This window comes from Triticum urartu, chromosome 7A (genome assembly GCF_056163025.1).
Source record: "Triticum urartu cultivar PI428250 chromosome 7A, HENAU_Tu73, whole genome shotgun sequence".
NCBI classification, from domain to species: domain Eukaryota; kingdom Viridiplantae; phylum Streptophyta; class Magnoliopsida; order Poales; family Poaceae; genus Triticum; species Triticum urartu.
Genome location: NC_141879.1, coordinates 270,516,061 through 270,541,745, shown reverse-complemented (window position 1 = coordinate 270,541,745; position 25,685 = coordinate 270,516,061).

Here is a 25,685-nt window from a genome sequence, read left to right as displayed (position 1 = left end):
AACACATCATGTACTCCTGACAGTCCTTCAGGTAACTCCAACTTGTAGGCAACCTCTCCCATGCGTTCCAAAACACGGTACGGTCCTAAAAATCTCGGGGCTAACTTTCCTTTAACTCCGAAACGCTTAACTCCTCGTAGAGGTGACACTCGCAGATATGCTCTGTCTCTGATTTCATAGACTACCTCCTTGCGTTTCGAGTCTGCATAACTCTTCTGTCTGGACTGAGCTACCTTCAGTTTATCTCGAATCAGCTTAACCTTCTCCTCGGACTCCTTAATCAAATCCGGTCCAAACAACTGGCGGTCTCCAACTTCATCCCACATCAACGGTGTTCGGCATCTTCTTCCGTACAGGGATTCAAACGGTGCCATCTTCAAACCGGCCTGGTAGCTGTTGTTGTACGAGAACTCCGCGTAGGGTAAATTATCATCCCAACTAGACCCGTAGTCTAGTGCAGAAGCTCTCAACATGTCCTCCAGAATCTGATTGACTCTCTCAGTCTGTCCATCTGTCTATGGGTGAAAAGTTGTGCTGAACTCCAGCCTGATTCCCAAAGTCTGGTGTAGTTGGTGCCAAAACTTTGAAGTAAACTGTGTTCCTCTGTCTGATACGATGGTCCTCGGAACTCCATGCAGACATACGATCTTGGTCATATATATCTTGGCCAACTTCACACTTGTATATGTGGTTTTCATTGGGATAAAGTGAGCTACTTTGGTCAAGCGGTCCACTACTACCCAGATAGAATCATATCCCGATTGGGTCCTGGGTAATCCAGTGATAAAATCCATGCCAAGCTTATCCCACTTCCATTTGGGTATCGGCATAGGCTGTAGTAATCTTGCTGGCTTCTGATGTTCTGCCTTCACTCTCTAACATACATCACATACGTCTACATACTCGGCAGTATCCTTCTTCATTCCAGTCCACCAGAAACGCTCCTTCAAATCCAAATACATCTTGGTGTTTCCGGGGTGTATCGAGTATGGTGAGTCATGAGCTTCCTGTAGCATCAACTTCCTGATCTCGGCATTATTGGGCACAAATATACGGTCCTCAAACCACAAGGTGTCATGCTCATCCTCACGAAAACCTTTGGCTTTGCCTTCACTCATCTTCTCCTTTATCTCGACAATTTCTTTGTCATCCTTCTGGGCTTCTCGAATATTTCCCAACAAGGTCGACTGAACTTCCATGGTTGTAACAAAACCTCTAGGAACAACCTCTAAACGTAGCTCCCTAAAATCTTCTGCTAACTCCCTTGGCAAACCTCCTGTTACTAAGGTATTGGCATAACTCTTTCGGCTCAAAGCGTTTGCTACGACATTGGCCTTTCTCGGATGATAGTGCAACTTCATATCATAATCCTTTATAAGCTCCAACCACCTGCTTTGCCTGAGGTTCAACTCCTTCTGTGTGAAAATGTACTTCAAACTCTTATGATCCGTGTACACATCACAATGGTTCCCAATAAGAAAATGTCTCCAGGTCTTGAGTGCATGCACTACGGCTGCCAACTCCAAGTCATGTGTGGCATAATTCAACTCATGTGGTCGAAGTTGTCGTGAGGCATATGAAACAACTCTTCTGTCTTGCATAAGTACTCCTCCAAGTCCTAAGTGAGAGGCGTCGCAATACACTTGGAAATCCTTGCGTATATCCGGCAGAATCAGCACTAGGGCTGTGGTCAAACGTTTCTTCAACTCCTGGAAATTTGCTTCACATTCTTTAGTCCAATGGAACTTAGTGTACTTGTTCAACAACGTCGTCATAGGCTTCGCAATCTTAGAGAAATTTTCAATGAATCTCCGATAGTATCCCGCGAGTCCAAGAAAACTGCGGATCTCTCCAACTGAGGTGGGTGCCAACCACTCAGTGACCGACTGAACTTTGGTGGGGTCTACTGCTATACCTTCTCCTAATATAACATGTCCAAGAAATCCAACTCCCTTCAACCAAAACTCACATTTGCTGAATTTGGCATACAACTGATGTTCCCTGAGTTTCTCAAGAACTAAATGCAAATCCTCTTTATGTTCCTCTTCATTCTTTGAGTATACTAAAATATCATCAATGAACACCATGACAAACTTATCCAAGAACTCCATGAACACCTTATTCATCATACTCATGAAATAGGCAGGGGCGTTAGTCAATCCAAATGACATAACCGTATACTCATAAAGCCCATACCTTGTGGTGAACGTTGTCTTAGGTATATCCTTTTCTTGAATCTTTAGCTGGTGGTAACCTGATCATAGGTCGATCTTCGAAAACACTTTAGCTCCTTGCAGCTGGTCAAACAGATCATTGATCATCGGCAGTGGGTACTTGTTCTTGATTGTCACTTCATTCAATGCCCGATAATCAACAACCATTCTTAGAGACTAATCCTTCTTCTCAACCAATAGCACTCGGGCTCCCCATGGTGATGAGCTTCGTCGAATATAACCTTTCTCCAATAACTCCTTAATCTGTTTCTTGATCTCTTCCAGATCATTCGCGGACATCCGGTATGGCCTCTTTGATATAGGCTCGGTGCCTGGCAACAACTCAATCAAAAACTCGATGTCTCGATCTGGCGGTTGTCGTGGTAACGATTCCGACAATAAGAGAGGGGTAGGATAAAGGAGCATGATCTATCGAGATGCATATGGGTGACACGGTGGTTTTAGCGAGTTCGGGCCTCTCATGGTGGAGATAACAACCCTACGTCTCGTGCTCCGGAGAGGCTTTGTTTTATCTTAGTATGTATCCGGAGATTACAATGAGAGGAGAACGAATCCCCGTAGTCCTAAGACTAATGGTGAAAAAGAGAGAGAGATGGAAGAAAAAAGCCCCCCTAGTCTAGTGGTGCGGGTGGCTTATATAGAGTGCGCCACCCCCTCACCTCCTATGTTACAAAGTGGGACATGAATGCCATAACGCCAGCCCACTATCAAGCCCTCACTATGGTAATGATGCCAACTACTTTGCTGCCTGCTGGTCTTCATATATCCGAGTGAGTCATACGGTCGAGTGGTGAACTGTCATCCGAGTGGATGGTGTGCTGCTTGGTCAAGTGGATAGTATGCTGCTTGTCCGAGTGGATAGTATGTCTGTATGAAATTTACCTCGATCCACATGTTGTGTGGATCCCATGCTTCATGATATTTCGACCCTTCGTGGGCCTACCTGTTATGTGTATCCCCAACAGCGGCATGCCTGGTAACTCCTCTGGAAATACATCTGGGTAATCCTTCACAACAGGCACTTCCACCTGAACAACTCCCGTGAGAGAATGTACTTGGGTTCTCCTTGGCGCATGCCTGGACACATACTTGATCCTTTTTCCCTCCGGAGTAGTAAGCAGAATTGACTTACTGGCGCAATCGATGTTTCCTCCATACATCGACAGCCAATCCATTCCTAGTATCACATCCAATCCTTGCGACTCCAGAATTATCAAGTCAGAGGGGAAAACATGACTACCTATGGTTAATGGCATCTGAAAACATCCACTGCTTGCCATATACTTATCCTTAGTGGGCAACTTATACTTATCCACAAATCCCCTTGATATGTATGAATGTGATGCACCAGTATCAAAAAGAACGATAGCAGTAAACGACTTAACTAAAAACTTACCGATAACTACATATGGTTGCTCTTCAACCTCCTCCACGTTCACGTGGTTCACTTGTCCTTTGTTAAATGGATTGGGCTTCTTCCCAGAGCTCCCATTACCATTTCCGTTCTTCTCTTCAGGGCACTCAGTGGCATAGTGTCCAGTCTTCCCGCACTTGAAACAAGTAACGTGGCTTAGGTCCCTCTTGGCGGGTGTGGCTGGATTGGAATGGTTCCGATTGCTGCTTTCTCCATTCCCATTCCCATTCTTTGGGCCATTATGATTATGGGAACTTCTTCCATTGTGAGTGTGGCCTCCATGGTTATGGGTCAGCCCTCCCGAGTTCGGGGTAAAGCGAGGCTTCTGCTGAGCTCCTGAATTGTACTTCCCTTGTCCATATTTCCTCTTGCGGCTCTCTATCTGCTACTACTTCCCTTCGATCACGAGAGCTTTATCTACCAACTCCTGGTAGCTGTTAAATGTTGCCACCATTAACTGCATACTCATCTCATCATTCAGCCCTTCCATAAACTTCTCCTACTTCGCGGCATCTGCGGACACATCATCTGGAGCATAGCGGGATAACTTACTAAACTCATCCACGTACTGCCCTACAGTACGGTTCCCTTGGCGTAAGTTGCGAAACTCACGCTTCTTCATGCTCATGGCTCCAGTGGATACGTGGGTTGTGCGGAATGCTTGCTGAAACTGCTCCCAAGTGACATTGGCTATAGGAAAAGTGGTTGTGTAATTCTCCCACCATGAGGCTGCTGGTCCATCCAATTGGTGTGCGGAAAAACGCACCTTCTTAGCATCTGTGCAACCTGTGGTGGTCAACTCCCTTCCAATCCTGCGCAGCCAATCATTAGCAACTATTGGCTCGGTGCTACTGGAAAACACCGGCGGCTGCAGCCTCAGAAAACGGGCTAAGTTATCAACTAGTGGTGGTGGCGGTGGGTTGTTGTTGTTGTTGTTGTTGTTGTTTCCTTGGTTCTGAACTATAAACTACATCAAGGCATTCTGCTACTGGATCAACTGAGTGAGCTCCGGTGGGAAAGCAAAACTGGGGTCACGTCTCGGAGGCATCTGATGGGTTTAGAGGGAAGAGATTAGAATAGAATGAGTTCTAATGAGAAAACACTACCCATATGCACATGAGACAAACACAATCATATCATATCACTCAATCAATCAAGCAAGGGCATACAATCGGTCTAACTATCGTTACAGTGCTCGGACTACTAATATTTACATGGGGGTGTACTACTAATAGTATGGTGGTCTACTAGAAATTTTGATCGGTGGAAGACTCCATCATATCCGCTCCAGCTTCGTCTTCATAGTCATCATCACTACTATCCGGGTCAGAGTCGGTGCCATCGATGATGATGTAGTCTTCAGAACGAATCTCCTTGGGTTCGTAGTCTTCTCCTCCTGGCACAGGGTCTCCCATAAAAACTCCTAGCTTCCTTATCATGTCGTCATTCCTCTCCACAAGTATCATCATTTCCTCCTCATATCCGTCGCGTGTAGACTTAAGCTCCTCTTCTAGCTCCGTGATCCTGATCATCGCCTTCTTCAAATCTATCATGCTTGTGCACATCTAGTTCTCGTGGCGACGAATGTGATGGTTTAATTCCTGGATGAATGCTGCAATGGACCTATCCTTCTTGGTGTTGATCATCTTCCATTTCTCATCTCGGTGCCCACATATCTGGTAGATAGTGTCCTTAAGCTACTTGTGGTAAACTTCGCCGATGCGTCCTATAGCAATGTGGGCTGCCGTACTCTTGCCTAGACTCCAAGTTGGTGCATCAAAGGAAAACTCTATGGGTTTAGTGACTGGAGTGAACGTACTTCCTGGAACTTGAACTCGAATCATCCAGCGCTCCTCTTCTGGTAAAGTGGCGGTATAGGTCCCGGTGAAGCTTGGTATTCCAATGTTTAGGTACTTAGTGACTTTCTTCAAGTGTCGTCCAAAAGGTGTGTCTTCATCCGGTTGTGCAAACTTGTTCCTCGAGTCCTCCATCCTAAAGAGTAGAAAATGGATAGGAGTCAGAAATAATTAGAGAAGAGTGGCCTATGGCTTTTCTTAGTGGTCGTGTCCTACATTCAGCATGTGCTCTGATACCATCTTGTAGCGACCCAACCTCAAACGGTCAAGTCTCTGTGCTTCAGTGTCATCCCTGAATCGGTAATGCTGACACACACAGTACTCGAAGGATTTATAATAGAGTGGCAATCACACACTTATTACATCTAATGTCTCAAGAGAGAACTTATTACAATAAATATGGCTTAAGGCCATCTAATATGATAACAGCGGAAGGCTTGGAAGATAAAGTGAGTCCATCAACTCCAACGGCATAGCTGAGTGCATGACAAACGACCTATCGCACCTTACTCCTCGTCTGAATAGTCTGCAACATGATACGTTGCAGCCCGAAAACGGGTCAGCACATGGAATATGCTGGCATTGTAACACGGGAGAGTAATGAACAGATAAAAACTATCACTACATGCATATATGGCTGGTGGAGGCTGTATGGTTAATATGTTTTGCGAAAAGCCAATTTTTCCCAACAACAAACGAATATATTTTATTTAACTATCATGGTAGTTCAACAATATTGAGAAGGTTCCTCCAACTCAATCCCAATTAAAAGTAATTATCAAGCCAACCAAATTTATTTAGAGTGATGAGATCCATATGATAATCCAAGAACCAGATACTCAAGATGTCCATAACCGTGGACACGGCAAACCATGATTAGTTTATACACTCTGCAGAGGTTTGCGCACTTTTCCCCACAAGACTCGATCTCCTTCATTGGATTTCTCGCACTACATGGTGTTTGAGAAACGGATGACCGAGACACAATCTTTCAGAAGCATTTGCTCTCCACTCTGGGCGGACCGATACACCTACAATCCCCTACATCTGCTAGTCCACCTCTTCAAGAGCTCACGCAACTTAATCAACTATGCCAGAGCCCATAATGGCTTGCGGCTGCACACGGAAGTTTCTAGCATGAATAGTCTTATGATCCCTTTGAGCCTGGGTGGCGGACCATAGGATGATCACATGGGTACTCCGGGATATCCTAGGAAAACACTGGATTCTCCAGGTGCCCACAAGCAATCCACCCAGATGTGTATTAAAGTTGCCACCTTAAGTTGAACCATTAATTAACAACTCACATCTGTCATGGATACACTCAAACCCAATCCATGTCTACGAGCATAGCATGGCAATATAAGCATAACGTTGAAGTAACTCCCAAGGTGTAACGCCCTCGATGCGGCTATAGCTCCCATGTGTCGAGGCACGACTTAGAGGCATAACCGCATTGAAAGCAGTGTCGCAAGTCAGGCAATCATCACAACATCCCATGTAATACATAATAAAAGGGGGAGATACATAGTTGGCTTACACTCGCCACGTCACATCAGAGTACATAAATAACATCCATCAAACAATCACTCATGGCCCGACTACGGCGCCAAAATGGAAAAGAACCCAACATGCGACAAGGCCCTGAATCAAACCCCAACTAGGCACCACTACTGATCATCGGGAAAGGAAACATAATAACGCTGAGAGTCCTCGTCGAACTCCCACTTGAGCTCGTACTCGTCACCTGGAGCGGAATCACCTGGACCTGCATCTGGAATTATAGTATCTGTGAGCCACAGGGACTCAGCAATCTCGCACCCTCGCGATCAAAACTATTTAAGCTTATAGGAATGGATGAGGCAAATATATGTGGAGCTGCAGCAAGCGACTAGCATATGTGGTGGCTAACTTATCCGCAAAAGAGAGCGAGAAAAGGAGGCAAGGCGCGAGCGAGAAGCTATAAGAACAACCTGCGCGAGCATAACTCCAATACCGTGTCCACTTCCCGGACTCCGCCGAGAAGACGCCGTCACGGCAACACACTCAGTTGATTCATTTTAATTAATTAAGGTTTAAGTTATCTACAACCGGACATTAACAAATTCCCATCTGCCCATAACCGCGGGCACGGCTTTCGAAAGTTCAATCCCTGCGGGGGAGTCCCAACTTAGCCCATGACAAGCTCTCACGGTCAACGAAGGAATAGACCTCCTCCCAAGACGTTCCGATCAGACTCGGTATCTCGGTAACTCAAGACATTTCGACAGGTTAAAACAAGACCAGCAACACCGGCCGAATGTGCCGACAAATCCCGATAGGAGCTGCACATATCTCTTTCTCAGGGCACACTCAGATGAGCGCTCCATACAACTAAAACCAAACCCCGAGTTTCCCCGAGGGGGCGCTGCACAGGACTCTAGTTTGGACCAACACTCAGAGGAGCACTGGCCCGGGGGGGTTAAAATAAGATGACCCTTGAGTCTGCAGAACCCAAGGGAAAGGAAAAGGCTAGGTGGCAAACGGTAAGACCAATGTTGGGCATTGCTGGAAAAGCTTTAAACAAGGCGAACTATCAAGGGGTTCCCATTATAACCCAACCGCGTAAGGAACGCAAATCCGGGAACATAACACCGATATGACGGAAACTAGGGCGGCAAGAGTGGAACAAAACACTAGGCGAGGGGCCGAGCCTTCCACCCTTTACCAAGTATATAGATGCATTAAGATAACATGGCAATATAATGATATCCCAACAAGTAAATAAATGTTCCAACAAGGAACGGCTCCAATCTTCACCTGCAACTAACAACGCTATAAGAAGGGCTGAGCAAAGCGGTAACATAGCCAATCAACGGTTTGCTAGGACAATGGTAGGTTAGAGGTTAAATCATGCAATTGGGAGGCTGACAAGCAAGTGGTAGGCATCGTAGCAGTGGCAAAGCAAAAGAGCGAGCAAACTAGCATAGCAAAGATAGTAGTGATTTCGAGGGTATGATCATCTTGCCTGCACAGTTGTCAGAGTTGATTGGATCCTCACAAGCAAACTCAACGGGCTCCTCGGTAGCGAACTCGTCTCCCGGCTCTACCCAACAAGACAAACAAGCAACAAGGATACAATCAACCACGTGCAAGACCAAGCAATATGATGAAATGATGATATGCTATGCGGGATGCGATGCGGGATGCAAAATGCAAGATGTGACAGGAAATGCATGAACCTGGCCTCAACTTGGAATTCCAAGGGTGCCACTCGATAGAGGGGATGAAATCGCTTGAAAACGATATAAAGATCATTGGAATCGGAGTTACGGTTTGGAAATGGCAAGCGTTTTAAGATATGACACCGGTCTGCGATATACAGCAAGTAGGCTCCTAAATGCAACGAAATGAACATGCTACAGCCACCAAACATAAAAACAAAAGACATGGAAGTGATGTACACAAGATGGTTAACAAAACACTAGCACTGAGCCATAGGCAAATTCATCCATTAAGAGGTTCAAACAAGCATGGCAAAAACGCAAACGCAAAACAGATTCCAGACTTTGTGAAATTAACACTAGCCTGAAATTTCAGATCACGATGCTCTCTTCGGAGCAGCAAAACAACATGATACATGATCTGAACATGACAAGTAAGAACATGGCATGGGGCTACTCAACAAGCTTAACAAAAGTCCCGAAGTGACCTGGGGCCAAAAGGGATCACAAAATATATTAACGGGCACACGAACATAGCTAAAACACAATCAGTTTTCAGACTTAGTGAAAACTGAGACATGCTGAAATATAACTCACGAAGGCATATAAACGAGCTCGATGCACTCACCATGGTGCAAGTCACAGCAAGGCAAGCATACATCCAGAAATAAGACACAATATTCTAGCTACACATGGCAAGAACAAAGGCATAGCATGCATAGAACACTAACGGTAGCATCGGCAAAATCGCAAACAAGTTGACGATCTGCCCAGATTAACAACGAAGCAAAAGTTGAGCTCGATTGAGTCAACCTAGAGCACTCCACACATGCAAACAAAGACATTTATGGATAGAGCATAACATAAATATCAAAACTCCCTTACTGATCATCCTCAAAAGAGGCACGGATCACTAGGAAACAAGCTGGACATATGGCATCATGAACTAAAATATCCCAGACTTGGTGAAACCCACTAAGTCCCTGAAAACAGATTTACCGGGTGCCTCACTTTGCAAGCTTGCACAAGTCACCACACACATCCTAAAAATGCATGGGTTGCACCTCTGGAAAGAAGACAAAATGCTTAACAAAACATATGAAGGACTCACAGGCATACCATGCACACAATAATTATGGCAAAAATGACAAAAGTCTAAGATGAACTAGCAGATCTGACAATTAACTCACGAAGCCTACTTCTAACAGCATTTTGGGCAACAAGATGACCTCAAATGCAAATGATGCAATGGAATGAAATGATGTACATGTCGAGGCGAAGATTTTGATATATTATATGTCCAAATCGGAGTTACGGATGCGGAGATACGAGCAGTCAAAGATAGCACAAAAATCAGGGGGGAGAGGGAAGAAAGTCAACCGGATCTGGGGTTTGTCCAGCTACTGTAGCTCCGGATCAGGCACTGTAGCAGCCCGAGCTCGGGCTCACCGGGAATGGCGCGCCGGCGACCATCCGGGAAGAGGAGGGCGGCGAGGAGAGGACCGGGCGACGGGGCGGCGCCGCCGGCTCGTGGGGACGGCGGCGGTGCCGACCGAAGCGAGGCGGCGGCCGGGCGTGGCGGCGAGGTCCCGCACGGGCGGCGGCATGGCCCGCGGCCACCGGCGACGGAGAGGGCGGTGGCGTACGAGGCGAAAGGCGGCGGAGGCGCGCGGGCTCTCGGGGGCCGGCTGCGGGCCTCGGGCCCGGCGGCGGGGGTAGGAGGCGGCGGCGACACGTGGCAAGGCGTGAGTGGCTGGCGGGGCGCGGCGGACGTGTCCGGCTAGGGTCCGGACATGTCCGCCGGCGGCGGATCTGACAGGGGATGTTTTTTTTAAAACTAGGGTTTCGAGGTGGAAGACGAGATCCGAAATGGAGGGGGTATAAATAGACATAAGTGGAGCTAGGAGAGTCCAAATGAGGTGCGGTTTTCGCCCACGCGATCGTGATCGAACGCTCTAGGACATGGAGCAGAGTTTGGTGGGTTTTGGGCCAAATTGGAGGGGTGTTGGGCTGCAACACACACGAGGCCTTTTCGGTCCCTCGGTTAACCGTTGGAGTATCAAACGAAGTCCAAATGACCCGAAACTTGACAGGCGGTCTACCGGTAGTAAACCAAGGCCGCATGGCAAGTCTCGGTCCAGTCCGGAAATGTTTGAACCCCACACACAAAAGAAAGCTAGAAATGGCCACCGGAGCAGAACGAAGCGCCGGAATGCAAAACGGACAACGGGGAAAATGCTCGAATGCATGAGATGAGCATGTATGCAAATGCAATGCCCGAGATGACATGATAAGAGATGCACGAAAAAGAAAAACAACACACGGAGACAAAGACCCGAACCCGAGAAATAAATATAACTTAGCGCCGGAGACGGCAAGAGTTGGATACAAATATGGAAAGTATATCTGGGGCGTTACAACACTCCACCACTACGAAAAGATCTCGTCCCGAGATCTAGGACTGAAAGAACTCCGGGTACTCAGAACGGAGGTGATCCTCGCGTTCCCAGGTAGCTTCACGGTCGGAATGGTGAGACCACTTGACTTTGAGAAATTTGATTGACTTGTTGCGAGTTCTGCGTTCAGTCTCTTCAAGAATGGCAACTGGGTGCTCACCGTAAGAGAGATCTTCTTGGAGCTCAATGTCCTCGAAGTTGACGGTGCGGTCAAGAGTCTTGAAGCACTTTCGAAGCTGAGAGACATGGAACACATCATGAACATTTGCAAAGTTTGAAGGAAGCTCGAGTTGATAGGCGAGGTCGCCTTTCTTGCTGACAATCTTGAAAGGTCCCACGTATCTAGGGGCAAGCTTCCCTTTGATACCGAAGCAACGAGTACCTTTCATGGGAGAGACGCGGAGGTAAACATGATCTCCGATCTCGAAAGCCAAATCACAGTGCTTACTATCATAGTAGCTCTTCTGGCGGGATTGGGCTGCTTTGTGGTTATCACGAATGACTTTGCATATTTCTTCTGCTTCTGTGATTAAGTCATTACCCAGCAGCTGACGTTCACCGGTTTCAGACCAGTTGAGAGGGGTACGACACTTCCTGCCATACAGAATTTCAAAAGGGGCCTTGCCCGAACTTGCTTGAAAACTGTTGTTATAGGAGAATTCAGCATAAGGAAGACAATCCTCCCACTTCATGCCGAAGGAGATCACACAAGCCCTGAGCATATCTTCAAGAATTTGGTTGACACGCTCGACTTGACCGCTTGTTTGAGGATGGAAAGCAGTGCTGAAGCGGATGTTGGTGCCCATGGCCTTCTGAAAAGAATCCCAAAACTTTGAGGTAAAGATGCTGCCACGGTCTGAAGAGATCACTTGAGGAATACCGTGCAGAGAGACAATGCGAGAGGTATAGAGTTCCGCCAATTGAGCTGCAGTGATCGACTCTTTAATAGGCAGAAAGTGAGCCACTTTGGTGAGCTTGTCGATGACAACAAATATAGCATCATTGCCACGCTTGGACTTTGGAAACCTAGTCACGAAGTCCATTTCAATGTGGTCAAACTTCCATTCTGGAATGGCAAGAGGTTGGAGGAGACCAGCTGGCCTTTGGTGTTCTGCCTTCACTCTTCTGCAGACATCACATTCATTCACGAATTGAGCGATCTCGCGCTTCATTCGAGTCCACTAATAAGCTTGCTTAAGGTCCTGATACATCTTCGTACTACCAGGGTGGATGGAGAGGAGAGAGTTGTGAGCCTCGATCATGATCACTTTACGAAGTTCACCTTTGGGCACAACAATTCGATCCTCGAAGAAGAGAGTGTCCTTGTCATCAAGTCGGTAACACTTGTACTTGGACTGACTCTTGGCAATCCCAATCTTCACCTTTTTCACCATAGCATCAAGAAGCTGGGCTTGGCGAATCTGGTCTTCCAAGGTAGGAGAAACTTGGAGGTTGGCGAGGAAACCTTGAGGAACAACTTGCAGATTAAGTTTGCGGAAAGCTTCACAAAGCTCGGGTTGATAAGGCTTGAGAGTCAGACTGCTGCAATATGCTTTTCTGCTCAAAGCGTCAGCAATCACATTAGCCTTGCCTGGAGTATACTCAATACTCGGATTGTACTCTTGAATCATTTCGACCCATCGAGTTTGCCTTAGGTTGAGATTAGGCTGGGTGAAGATGTACTTGAGACTCTTGTGATCAGTGAAAATGTCCACTTTCCTTCCCAATAGAAGATGTCTCCAAGTCAAAAGAGCATGCACAACTGCCGCCAACTCGAGATCATGAGTGGGGTAGTTCTTCTCATTAGGCTTCAACTGGCGAGATGTATAAGCAACAACTTTCTTCTCTTGCATCAATACTGCGCCAAGACCTTGGAGAGAGGCATCACAAAAGACCTCGTACGGCTTGGATTCATCAGGTGGAGTCAGAACTGGAGCAGTGATCAATTTCTCTTTCAATGTGTTGAAAGCAATATCACACTCTGGAGACCAAACATACTTGACATGCTTCTGAAGAAGATTTGACAGAGGCTTCGCGATCTTAGAAAAGTTTTCAACGAATCTTCTGCAATAGCTTGCGAGACCGAGGAAACTGCAGAGTTGCTTCACGTTCTGAGGAGGTTCCCAATTCACAATTGCAGACACCTTCTCAGGATTCACGGAAATGCCCTTGGCAGAGATGATATGACCAAGATAAAGAACCTCATCGAGCCAAAATTCACACTTGGAGAACTTGGCGTAGAACTGATGTTCCCTGAGCTTGTCAAGAACCAAACGCAAGTGCTTGGCATGATCTTCCTTGCTCTTCGAGAAAACCAGAATGTCATCGAGATAGACCAAAACGAAGTCATTGGTGTAGGCGTTGAAGATGAAGTTCATCATGCGAGAGAACGTCGGAGGAGCGTTGGCGAGGCCAAAAGACATGACAGTGTATTCATATGAACCAAAGCTTGTTCTGAACGCCGTCTTGGGAATATCTTGCTCACGAATACGAATCTGATGATAACCCATACGGAGATCAAGCTTGGAGAATACTTGGGCACCCTTGAGTTGTTCGAACAGCTCATTGATGTTGGGAAGTGGGTATTTGTTCTTGATGGTCTTCTTGTTCACTGGACGGTAATCAACACAAAGTCGACTCGATCCATCCTTCTTCTTCACAAAAAGAACACCACAACCCCACGGAGAAGTACTAGGCCGGATGAGACCCAATCTTTCTTGCTCATCGAGTTGTTTCTTCAACTCCTTCAACTCTTCAGGTCCGAGCTTGTAAGGACGTTTGCACACAGGTTCCGTGCCAGGTTCAAGTTCAATAACGAATTCAACTGGCCGGTGCGGAGGCATTCCTGGGAGCTCTTCTGGAAAAACGTCTTGATATTCGCAAACGACAGGAATTTGAGAGATGGCATCCAATTCACCCTTCTCATTGAGAGAAAACAGACGGATGGTATTATCCCGAGCGGCAAAGACAATTACATCCTCAGACGAATGAGTCAATTGAATCTGTCTGGCAGCACAATCAAGTTGAGCCTTGTGCTTAGAAAGCCAATCCATCCCGAGAATAAGATCAATATCCGAGTTACCGAGAACAATTGGGGAAGAAAGGAACTTGTAGTCACCCAATGTGATAGTAACCTCAGGGACGCAGGTGTTAGCTGTCATCTGCTTGCCCGGTGACACAATTTGCAAGGAACTTTGCAGATACTGATAATCACACTCATACTTTGATGCAAAAGGTTTGGAAATGAAGCAATGCGATGCACCCGTGTCAAAAAGAACTTTTGCAGGAACATCGTTAACAAGAAGGTTACCCATGATCACATCTGACGAGTCCTCTGCCTGAGCTGCATTCACCATGTTGACCTTGGCGTACTTGGGGTTATGCTTGACCACAGCTGTACTTGCCGATCTCACAGGAGGAGGAGGAGGAAGACGCCTCTGGTTGAAACACTTGTTGGCATAGTGACCCTTCTGTTGGCACTTGTTGCACGTGACCTCTGAAAGCGGACGGTGATACGGAGCACTCGATCTTGGAGCTTGAGACGAAGCCTTGTTCTGAAAGCCTGGGTTGGGTGGGTGGGAAGAACCACTGCCACCTTTGCTCTTCTGCTGATACGGCTGACGGAACGGAGGAGGAGGAAGCCAAAACTTCTGCTGCTTGGCCACTTGAGTAGAGGAAGAAGGAGTAACATCTCTGACTCGCTTCCTGGAAGCATCACACCTCAACTGAGCAGCCTCTTGCTTCAGTGCCATGTTGTAGAACTCATCGTATCTCAACGGCTCAAAGAGAACAAGAGCGAGCTGAATATCTTCTCTGAGACCATCCCTGAACTGATATATCATGCTCTTCTCATCAGGAACATCCTGCTTGGCAAAACGGGCGAGCTTCTGGAACAACTTGTTGTAGTCATAGACAGACAAAGAGCCTTGCTTCAGATTGCGGAATTCCTCATGCTTGCTTTCAACCACACTTTGAGGAATGTGATGAGCGCGGAAATCTTGACGGAAATCATCCCAAGTGATAACACGTCCACCTCTGGAATCCTTGTACTGCTGGAACCACTCTGCAGCCTGATCTTTGAGTTGGAAGGAAGCGAATTTCACAAAGTCCTCAGGCCTGACGTTGCTGCACTCGAAATGCTTACTCAGATCCACAAGCCAATCGTCAGCATCGGTTGCCTCAACACAATTGCTGAAAGTCTTTGGCCCGTTAGCAAGGAACTGGTTGAGTGTAGCAAAGTGACCCTGGTTGCTGCCTTGATTCCCTTGACTGCCTTGATTGCGCTCTTGGAGAATTTGCATGATCAGCTGAGTGTTTGCATTGGTTGCGGCCATCATAGCTTGCCATGCCTCTGGAGGAGGTGGAGGCGGTGGCGGATCTTGATTCTGGTTCTGACTGGTGCTCTTAGCGGGAGCCATCCTGAACAGGTTGACCACCATTAGCACACAAATAGACAAACACTGAAGCTGAATCCAACGGAATGATAATTGCAACATAAAGTCTTCACATCCGAACAAAATGAACGAATGCACTTCTCTTGAAGTGGTCACATATTCCTAAATTGCGAAGCCACGAAGAATCAGGTAGAAGGGGTACAACAACGAGGGATGGAATCAACATATGACGTCGAAGCAAAACGAATGCCACAACTCGAAATAAAACCCAGGGTTGGCTTGCGGAATAAGCCGGAACAAATACATGATAGAAATTTCGTCCGAAGTTTTCGTGGTGGGACCTACATGGGCTCGATCGTACAGCACCATCATGTACAAGGCAGTGCACATGACATACGAAGCGTCCCCGAGTCAGCATAGCCAAGGACTCTTTAAGACACAACGAGACCATTGTAAAATCGACCGTGAATAGGCGAACCACTAGACGTCGAACCCCAATTTCATATCATACATCTGTCGGAAAGATATCCTAAGGCTACTTGAATTCCCACCTATGAAATTCCCGAAATTTTCCCGTTTATGCAATCAGGTGTTGGGGATACAGGGGACCATAATATCTCACTCAAGCTAGCAAATCCTACATCCAGCTGTATCCATCCTTCAACACATAACCAAGAAACCTTCGGAAACCCATCTATCTCAACCTTCGAAAAGCATACGTTATACAAGTTATGGCGATACTCCCGAACTCCCGCCCTAGTACTGGGTGGCGTCGAGGTTATCTCACCAACGAACTGCATAAAAGAGATTTTCGATGTCGCGCACATATCTCAAGTATACCAGAATTGCAACGATAAAATTGTGATGACAACACCTCGGAGCTCAACTCCCCGGGACACTGACACAACCCCTAACGACAGGAGGCACCAAGAACAATGTTCTCATGACAAAACCATCGGAACAAAACCAAGATACTCGCGTGATCCTAAAAAAAATTTAGTGAAATTTGAGAAGAGAAGAGTCAAACTCTACGTCAGGATGCCTTACCAGAGCGATGAGGAGACTGGGAAGTAAAAAGAATTCCTAACTCTCCGATATATAATTCCTAAGTGACTCAAAACATTTTTTTCTAGACACAACTCGGCTGCTAAAAACGATCAAGCAATGGGGCTCCTAAGGTCGGGGAAGGCTCTGATACCAACTTGTAACGCCCTCGATGCGGCTATAGCTCCCACGTGTCGAGGCACAACTTAGAGGCATAACCGCATTGAAAGCAGTGTCGCAAGTCAGGCAATCATCACAACATCCCATGTAATACATAATAAAAGGGGGAGATACATAGTTGGCTTACACTCGCCACGTCACATCAGAGTACATAAATAACATCCATCAAACAATCACTCATGGCCCGACTACGGCGCCAAAATGGAAAAGAACCCAACATGCGACAAGGCCCTGAATCAAACCCCAACTAGGCACCACTACTGATCATCGGGAAAGGAAACATAATAACGCTGAGAGTCCTCGTCGAACTCCCACTTGAGCTCGTACTCGTCACCTGGAGCGGAATCACCTGGACCTGCATCTGGAATTATAGTATCTGTGAGCCACAGGGACTCAGCAATCTCGCACCCTCGCGATCAAAACTATTTAAGCTTATAGGAATGGATGAGGCAAATATATGTGGAGCTGCAGCAAGCGACTAGCATATGTGGTGGCTAACTTATCCGCAAAAGAGAGCGAGAAAAGGAGGCAAGGCGCGAGCGAGAAGCTATAAGAACAACCTGCGCGAGCATAACTCCAATACCGTGTCCACTTCCCGGACTCCGCCGAGAAGACGCCATCACGGCAACACACTCAGTTGATTCATTTTAATTAATTAAGGTTTAAGTTATCTACAACCGGACATTAACAAATTCCCATCTGCCCATAACCGCGGGCACGGCTTTCGAAAGTTCAATCCCTGCGGGGGAGTCCCAACTTAGCCCATGACAAGCTCTCACGGTCAACGAAGGAATAGACCTCCTCCCAAGACGTTCCGATTAGACTCGGTATCTCGGTAACTCAAGACATTTCGACAGGTTAAAACAAGACCAGCAACACCGCCCGAATGTGCCGACAAATCCCGATAGGAGCTGCACATATCTCTTTCTCAGGGCACACTCAGATGAGCGCTCCATACAACTAAAACCAAACCCCGAGTTTCCCCGAGGGGGCGCTGCACAGGACTCTAGTTTGGACCAACACTCAGAGGAGCACTGGCCCGGGGGGGTTAAAATAAGATGACCCTTGAGTCTGCAGAACCCAAGGGAAAGGAAAAGGCTAGGTGGCAAACGGTAAGACCAATGTTGGGCATTGCTGGAAAAGCTTTAAACAAGGCAAACTATCAAGGGGTTCCCATTATAACCCAACCGCGTAAGGAACGCAAATCCGGGAACATAACACCGATATGACGGAAACTAGGGCGGCAAGAGTGGAACAAAACACTAGGCGAGGGGCCGAGCCTTCCACCCTTTACCAAGTATATAGATGCATTAAGATGACATGGCAATATAATGATATCCCAACAAGTAAATAAATGTTCCAACAAGGAACGGCTCCAATCTTCACCTGCAACTAACAACGCTATAAGAAGGGCTGAGCAAAGCGGTAACATAGCCAATCAACGGTTTGCTAGGACAATGGTAGGTTAGAGGTTAAATCATGCAATTGGGAGGCTGACAAGCAAGTGGTAGGCATCGTAGCAGTGGCAAAGCAAAAGAGCGAGCAAACTAGCATAGCAAAGATAGTAGTGATTTCGAGGGTATGATCATCTTGCCTGCACAGTTGTCAGAGTTGATTGGATCCTCACAAGCAAACTCAACGGGCTCCTCGGTAGCGAACTCGTCTCCCGGATCTACCCAACAAGACAAACAGGCAACAAGGATACAATCAACCACGTGCAAGACCAAGCAATATGATGAAATGATGATATGCTATGCGGGATGCGATGCGGGATGCAAAATGCAAGATGTGACAGGAAATGCATGAACCTGGCCTCAACTTGGAATTCCAAGGGTGCCACTCGATAGAGGGGATGAAATCGCTTGAAAACGATATAAAGATCATTGGAATCGGAGTTACGGTTTGGAAATGGCAAGCGTTTTAAGATATGACACCGGTCTGCGATATACAGCAAGTAGGCTCCTAAATGCAACGAAATGAACATGCTACAGCCACCAAACATAAAAACAAAAGAGATGGAAGTGATTTACACAAGATGGTTAACAAAACACTAGCACTGAGCCATAGGCAAATTCATCCATAAAGAGGTTCAAACAAGCATGGCAAAAACGCAAACGCAAAACAGATTCCAGACTTTGTGAAATTAACACTAGCCTGAAATTTCAGATCACGATGCTCTCTTCGGAGCAACAAAACAACATGATACATGACCTGAACATGACAAGTAAGAACATGGCATGGGGCTACTCAACAAGCTTAACAAAAGTCCCGAAGTGACCTGGGGCCAAAAGGGATCACAAAATATATTAACGGGCACACGAACATAGCTAAAACACAATCAGTTTTCAGACTTAGTGAAAACTGAGACATGCTGAAATATAACTCACGAAGGCATATAAACGAGCTCGATGCACTCACCATGGTGCAAGTCACAGCAAGGCAAGCATACATCCAGAAATAAGACACAATATTCTAGCTACACATGGCAAGAACAAAGGCATAGCATGCATGGAACACTAACGGTAGCATCGGCAAAATCGCAAACAAGTTGACGATCTGCCCAGATTAACAACGAAGCAAAAGTTGAGCTCGATTGAGTCAACCTAGAGCACTCCACACATGCAAACAAAGACATGTATGGATAGAGCATAACATAAATATCAAAACTCCCTTACTGATCATCCTCAAAAGAGGCACGGATCACTAGGAAACAAGCTGGACATATGGCATCATGAACTAAAATATCCCAGACTTAGTGAAACCCACTAAGTCCCTGAAAACAGATTTACCGGGTGCCTCACTTTGCAAGCTTGCACAAGTCACCACACACATCCTAAAAATGCATGGGTTGCACCTCTGGAAACAAGACAAAATTCTTAACAAAACATATGAAGGACTCACAGGCATACCATGCACACAATAATCATGGCAAAAATGACAAAAGTCTAAGATGAACTAGCAGATCTGACAATTAACTCACGAAGCCTACTTCTAACAGCATTTTGGGCAACAAGATGACCTCAAATGCAAATGATGCAATGGAATGAAATGATGTACATGTCGAGGCGAAGATTTTGATATATTATATGTCCAAATCGGAGTTACGGATGCGGAGATACGAGCAGTCAAAGATAGCACAAAAATCAGGGGGGAGAGGGAAGAAAGTCAACCGGATCTGGGGTTTGTCCGGCTACTGTAGCTCCGGATCAGGCACTGTAGCAGCCCGAGCTCGGGCTCACCGGGAATGGCGCGCCGGCGACCATCCGGGAAGAGGAGGGCGGCGAGGAGAGGACCGGGCGACGGGGCGGCGCCGCCGGCTCGTGGGGACGGCGGCGGTGCCGACCGAAGCGAGGCGGCGGCCGGGCGTGGCGGCGAGGTCCCGCACGGGCGGCGGCGTGGCCCGCGGCCACCGGCGACGGAGAGGGCGGTGGCGGACGAGGCGAAAGGCGGCGGAGGCGCGCGGGCTCTCGGGGGCCGGCTGCGGGCCTCGGACCCGGCGGCGGGGGTAGGAGGCGGCGGCGACACGTGGCAAGGCGTGAGTGGCTGGCGGGGCGCGGCGGACGTGTCCGGCTAGGGTCCGGACATGTCCGTCAGCGGCGGATCTGACGGGGGATGTTTTTTTTAAAACTAGGGTTTCGAGGTGGAAGACGAGATCCGAAATGGAGGGGGTATAAATAGACATAAGTGGAGCTAGGAGAGTCCAAATGAGGTGCGGTTTTCGCCCACGCGATCGTGATCGAACGCTCTAGGACATGGAGCAGAGTTTGGTGGGTTTTGGGCCAAATTGGAGGGGTGTTGGGCTGCAACACACACGAGGCCTTTTCGGTCCCTCGGTTAACCGTTGGAGTATCAAACGAAGTCCAAATGACCCGAAACTTGACAGGCGGTCTACCGGTAGTAAACCAAGGCCGCATGGCAAGTCTCGGTCCAGTCCGGAAATGTTTGAACCCCACACACAAAAGAAAGCTAGAAATGGCCACCGGAGCAGAACGAAGCGCCGGAATGCAAAACGGACAACGGGGAAAATGCTCGAATGCATGAGATGAGCATGTATGCAAATGCAATGCCTGAGATGACATGATAAGAGATGCACGAAAAAGAAAAACAACACACGGAGACAAAGACCCGAACCCGAGAAATAAATATAATTTAGCGCCGGAGACGGCAAGAGTTGGATACAAATATGGAAAGTATATCTGGGGCGTTACACAAGGGTTCGATAATAAAACAGGTAATAGGTTCTACCTCATCATCTACCTCCCAGACCCACATGTTAAGAGATCCTACTCATGCAATGTGTGAAGGTTGAAACTAATGCATAAAAACTAGGTGATAAAGGGGTATGATCAAAGTGTTACTTGCCTTGCTGACGATCTGCAAATCCTAAAGACTCGGAGTAGCACGCTTCGCACTCCGGGTGATCTATCATAAACAAACAATAGCATACATAAGCAATCAAGCAAGGATGCACAGGTAAATCTCAAATAAGAAGATCTAACCAAAAAGTTCAACTGAAGAACTCCGGTTTGCAAAAAGAATCAAATCAAACAGAGCAACGAAACTCAAACTGCGAAAGAAACAAGATCCGATTACTAATCTGGACTAAAGTCAAATTTTATAGTACCAAAATCTTGTTCAAGTTGGTTAAACAGAAGGAGGGCTTAGAGACGAAGATCCAGGCACTTGAATCTCCTGATTCCGATAAAGAGCGAAAAGATAAACTAAATCTAAGATCAGGGCAGAAATCGCGATAAAAAATAATCGTGGAAAACCCTAGAAAAAGAAACACTGACGGACAGGCTAACGAACGAATGTTCGCTGTCTGTGACTGACGGATGAATGGCGTTCGTTAAAAGGAACGTATGACGAACGTCCGCAAAATAAATAAACCGACGGAAAACCGAACCGATGTAATCAAAAAAACGAATCTAGGTTTTCGAAATAAAACGAATGATTTAAAAAAAACGGCGGCTACCTCGGCAAACATGATGGTGGTGGCGGCGGGAACTCCGGCGTGGTCGGCGGCGCGGCGCAGCGCAGCGGGCGGTGGCGCTAGCGCGGGCGGTGGCGGCGGCGGCGGCTGGGGTGCGGGGCTTGGGGCGGCTAGGGTTTGGGGGGGGCTAGCGGGCCGCGGCTTATAAGAGGCCGGCTGGGTCGGTGTCCCAGGCGGACACGGCCCGGTAGGTCGGTTTCATTTTTGTTAAAAAAACATGTCGCAGAAAAACAAAGAAAAGAAATACTAAACGGACTCCAAAAATCCTGAAATGATTTTTCCCCATCCTCTAAAAATACGCCGGACAAGGTGAACATTTATTTGGGCCTCTAATGCAATTTTGAAAAACACATATTTTTCCTAATTCAAATAAAATAGCATTAAATCCAAATAAAAATGTTTATTTGTTTTTAATATTTTCTCCCATATTTCCTTTATTTTGGAGAAGTCATATTATCTCCTCTCTTATATTTTAGTATGAAATATTTTTGGAGAAAAAATAATTAAAACAAATGATCCTCATTTCGATATTTGATAAAATTCAAATATGAGAATGGTGAAATCCCCAACTCTCTCCGGGGGTCCTTGAGTTGCTTAGGATTTCGAAGATCACAAAACGAAATGCAATAAGATATGATATGCATGAATGACCTATGTATAACATTCCAAATTGAAAATTTGGGATGTTACAGTTTCATTCCGTCTGATATTCCTTTTCTGGGAAACACTGAAATAGGCAAAAAAAACAGTAATTTGCATTGGGCCTTGGGTTAATATGTTAGTCCCAAAAATAATATAAAAGTGTAAAATAAAGCCCATTAACATCCAAAACAGATAATATAATAGCATGGAACAATCAAAAATTATAGATATGTTGGAGACGTATCAGTCGCCAGTATGAGGAGCGGGTGACCGAAGTGGAGCAAGAGCTCAAGGAAGTCGCCGGCAAGTGCGAGGCCTTGGAGGATAAGAATAAAGCCCAAGCGGTCGATCTCGCCAAGGCTCTCCAGGAGGCCAAGGAGGCACGGACCGAGTCCCAGGCGACTCGCGAGGAGATCAAACAGGCCGAACAGATAGCGGCTGGTAAGCCCTTTCTTTTGCAGAGTAAATTTGGCAGTCAGAAATGTGCCTTTCTCACTCGACTATGGAGTTCTCCAGACGCCTTTGTGGATCTTCCAAAGAGCACTGCCGACGTCGCGTGGTTTTTCTGGGCCCAAGAGGGGAACACGGCAGAGAAATTCTTCTGGTCATAGTACCAGGCACTGAAGAGTCCAGCGCTGTTGAACAACCAGATGATGCAGCTGGCGGAGCTGCATAGGGTGTCCGGCTTGGCCATGAAGGACATCATAGTCCGGTCGTGGCCAACCGAACCCATTCCTAGTAGCTACTTCGGCCTGGTGAAGCGACTCGCCGACGCCCTGCCCTGAGTCGAAGCTGTAAAGCGCTCAGCATGCATAGAGGGTGCGCGGATGGCCTTTGCCTGTGTCAAGATGCACTAGGCTAAGATGAAGGCCACCATTGTGGCGACCGAGGGCCCTCCCGAAGGCAAGGATCACCGCAAGCCGGAGCGATATTTCGACGATGTCCTGGAGGGTGCCCGGATAGTAGAGGGCCAGTGCTCGAAGGATATTGTGTTCGAATGAATGTATCCGGGTTGTCCAGACCTTATTTTGTGAACCAAGGCTTTGTAATATATTTATGCCTTTATTCTCAAATTATTTGCCTCATGTGTGGCCGTTTTTAATACTGAGAGTTTACCAGTCGTCGGCTTCAGCCCCCACGTAGATGCTACGGGGGTGTTCAGAATAGCATATGATCACACTTGACCCAACGTCTTGGTCCGTAAAGGAGGTGTATGTGCAGCGAACCAGGCAATCAGACTATGCGGCTTTATCACTCTCACTTAGCCATAGGAGTTTGACAATGGGACTAGGAACTAGCCCCTGGAGCGTGTGCGGCTATCCGAACTTGGATGCCTTAGGCATGTGACTGGATGAAGGCCAGTCCTTCTTATAATACGGAAGAAATCGCAAGAGATTTATGATAAGTCGCCGAATCGCTGACCAGCTCTCGCCGTATCATGACAGTCAGTTTTTAGCTTTCTCTACTGAGGTGCTTCACCGGACGAACCAGAAACACAATCGCAGTAGTTCTCCCTTTACCACCTTAGCCGAACAAGCGGAAAGTAAGGTAGCAACCACAGGAGCCGGGCAACCCAACTATTGACCAAAGACATGATTCGGAGCTGATGCATATAATGCAATGTTCGGGACACCAAAGTGTACTCTAAAAGTATTCGGACTTTTTTTTGAAAATATGTGTGGACGAATAGAGCCCCTGGTATTGAAGTTGTACCATAATGTATATGTGGCAATCTTAGCACAAAAGAGGAATGCATGTTATGAAACAAATTCTTGATAACCCACAAGTATAGGGGATCGCAACAGTTTTCGATAAGTAAGAGTGTCGAACCCAACGAGGAGCTAAAGGTAGAACAAATATTCCCTCAAGTTCTATCGACCACCGATACAACTCTACGCACGCTTGATGTTCGCTTTACCTAGAACAAGTATGAAACTAGAAGTACTTTGTAGGTGTTGTTGGATAGATTTGCAAGATAATAAAGAGTACGTAAATAAAAAGTAGGGGCTGTTTAGATAAAGAAACAATAAAGTAAATATAGCGAGTGTGTAAAAGTGGTGGTAGGAGTTGCGAAATTGCCCCTAAGCAATTGACTACTTTACTAGACCGATAGCAAGTATTATGTGGGAGAGGCCACTTCTAGCATGTCATCCCTTACTTGGAATTCTATGCACTAATGATTGGAACTATTAGGAAGCATCCGCAACTACTAATGTTCATTAAGGTAAAACCCAACCATAGCATTAAGATATATTGGTCCCCCTTCAATCTCGTATGCATCAATTTATATGCTAGGTTGAAGCTTCTGTCACTCTTGCCCTCCAATACATAGTCCTATCAACATACAACTAACCCTATGGTGTGATCCACGCGCGCGCTCATATGATGGGAACCAAAGGATAGCAACATAACCCCAAGAAAATTAAATCAATCATAGCAATTCATCAACCACCGATAGGACAACAAAAATCTACTCAAACATCATAGGATGGCAACACATCATTGGATAATAATATGAAGCATAAAGCACCATGTTCAAGTAGAGGGTACATCGGGTTGCGGGAGAGTGGACCGCTGTAGATAGAGGGGGGAAGGTGATGGAGATGTTGGTGAAGATGGCGGAGGTGTTGGTGAAGATCGCGGTGATGATGATGATGGCCACGGCGGCGTTCCGGCGCCACCGGAGGAGAGGGGGAGAGGGGCCCCCTTCTTCCTCTTCTTCCTTGACCTCCTCCCTAGATGGGAGAAGGGTTTCCCCTCTGGTCCTTGGCCTCCATGGCATGGGAGGGGCGAGAGCCCCTCCGAGATTGGATCTATCTCTCTGTTTCTCTCTTGTTCTGCGTTCTGTTCTAGCTCTGTTTCACCGTTTCGTATATATATGGAGATCCGTAACTCCGATTGGCATGAAACCTTCGCCGTGATTTTTTCCGAATATTAGCTTTCTTGCGGCAAAAGAAGAGCGTCAACCGCCTTACAGTGGGCTCATGAGGGTAGGGGGCGCGCCCCCCCTAGGGCGCGCCCCCCTGCCTCGTGACCACCTCGGGCACTGGTTCGCGTTGATTTTCCTTCCAAATTTTCCATATTTTCCAAAAATAAGCTCCGTCCGTTTTTATCCTGTTTGAACTCCGTTTGATATGGATATTCTGCGAAACCAAAAACATGCAATAGACAGGAACTAGCACTGGGCGCTGGATCAATATGTTAGTCCCAAAAATAATATAAAAAGTTGCCAAAAAGTATATGAAAGTTGAATAATATTGGCATGGAAC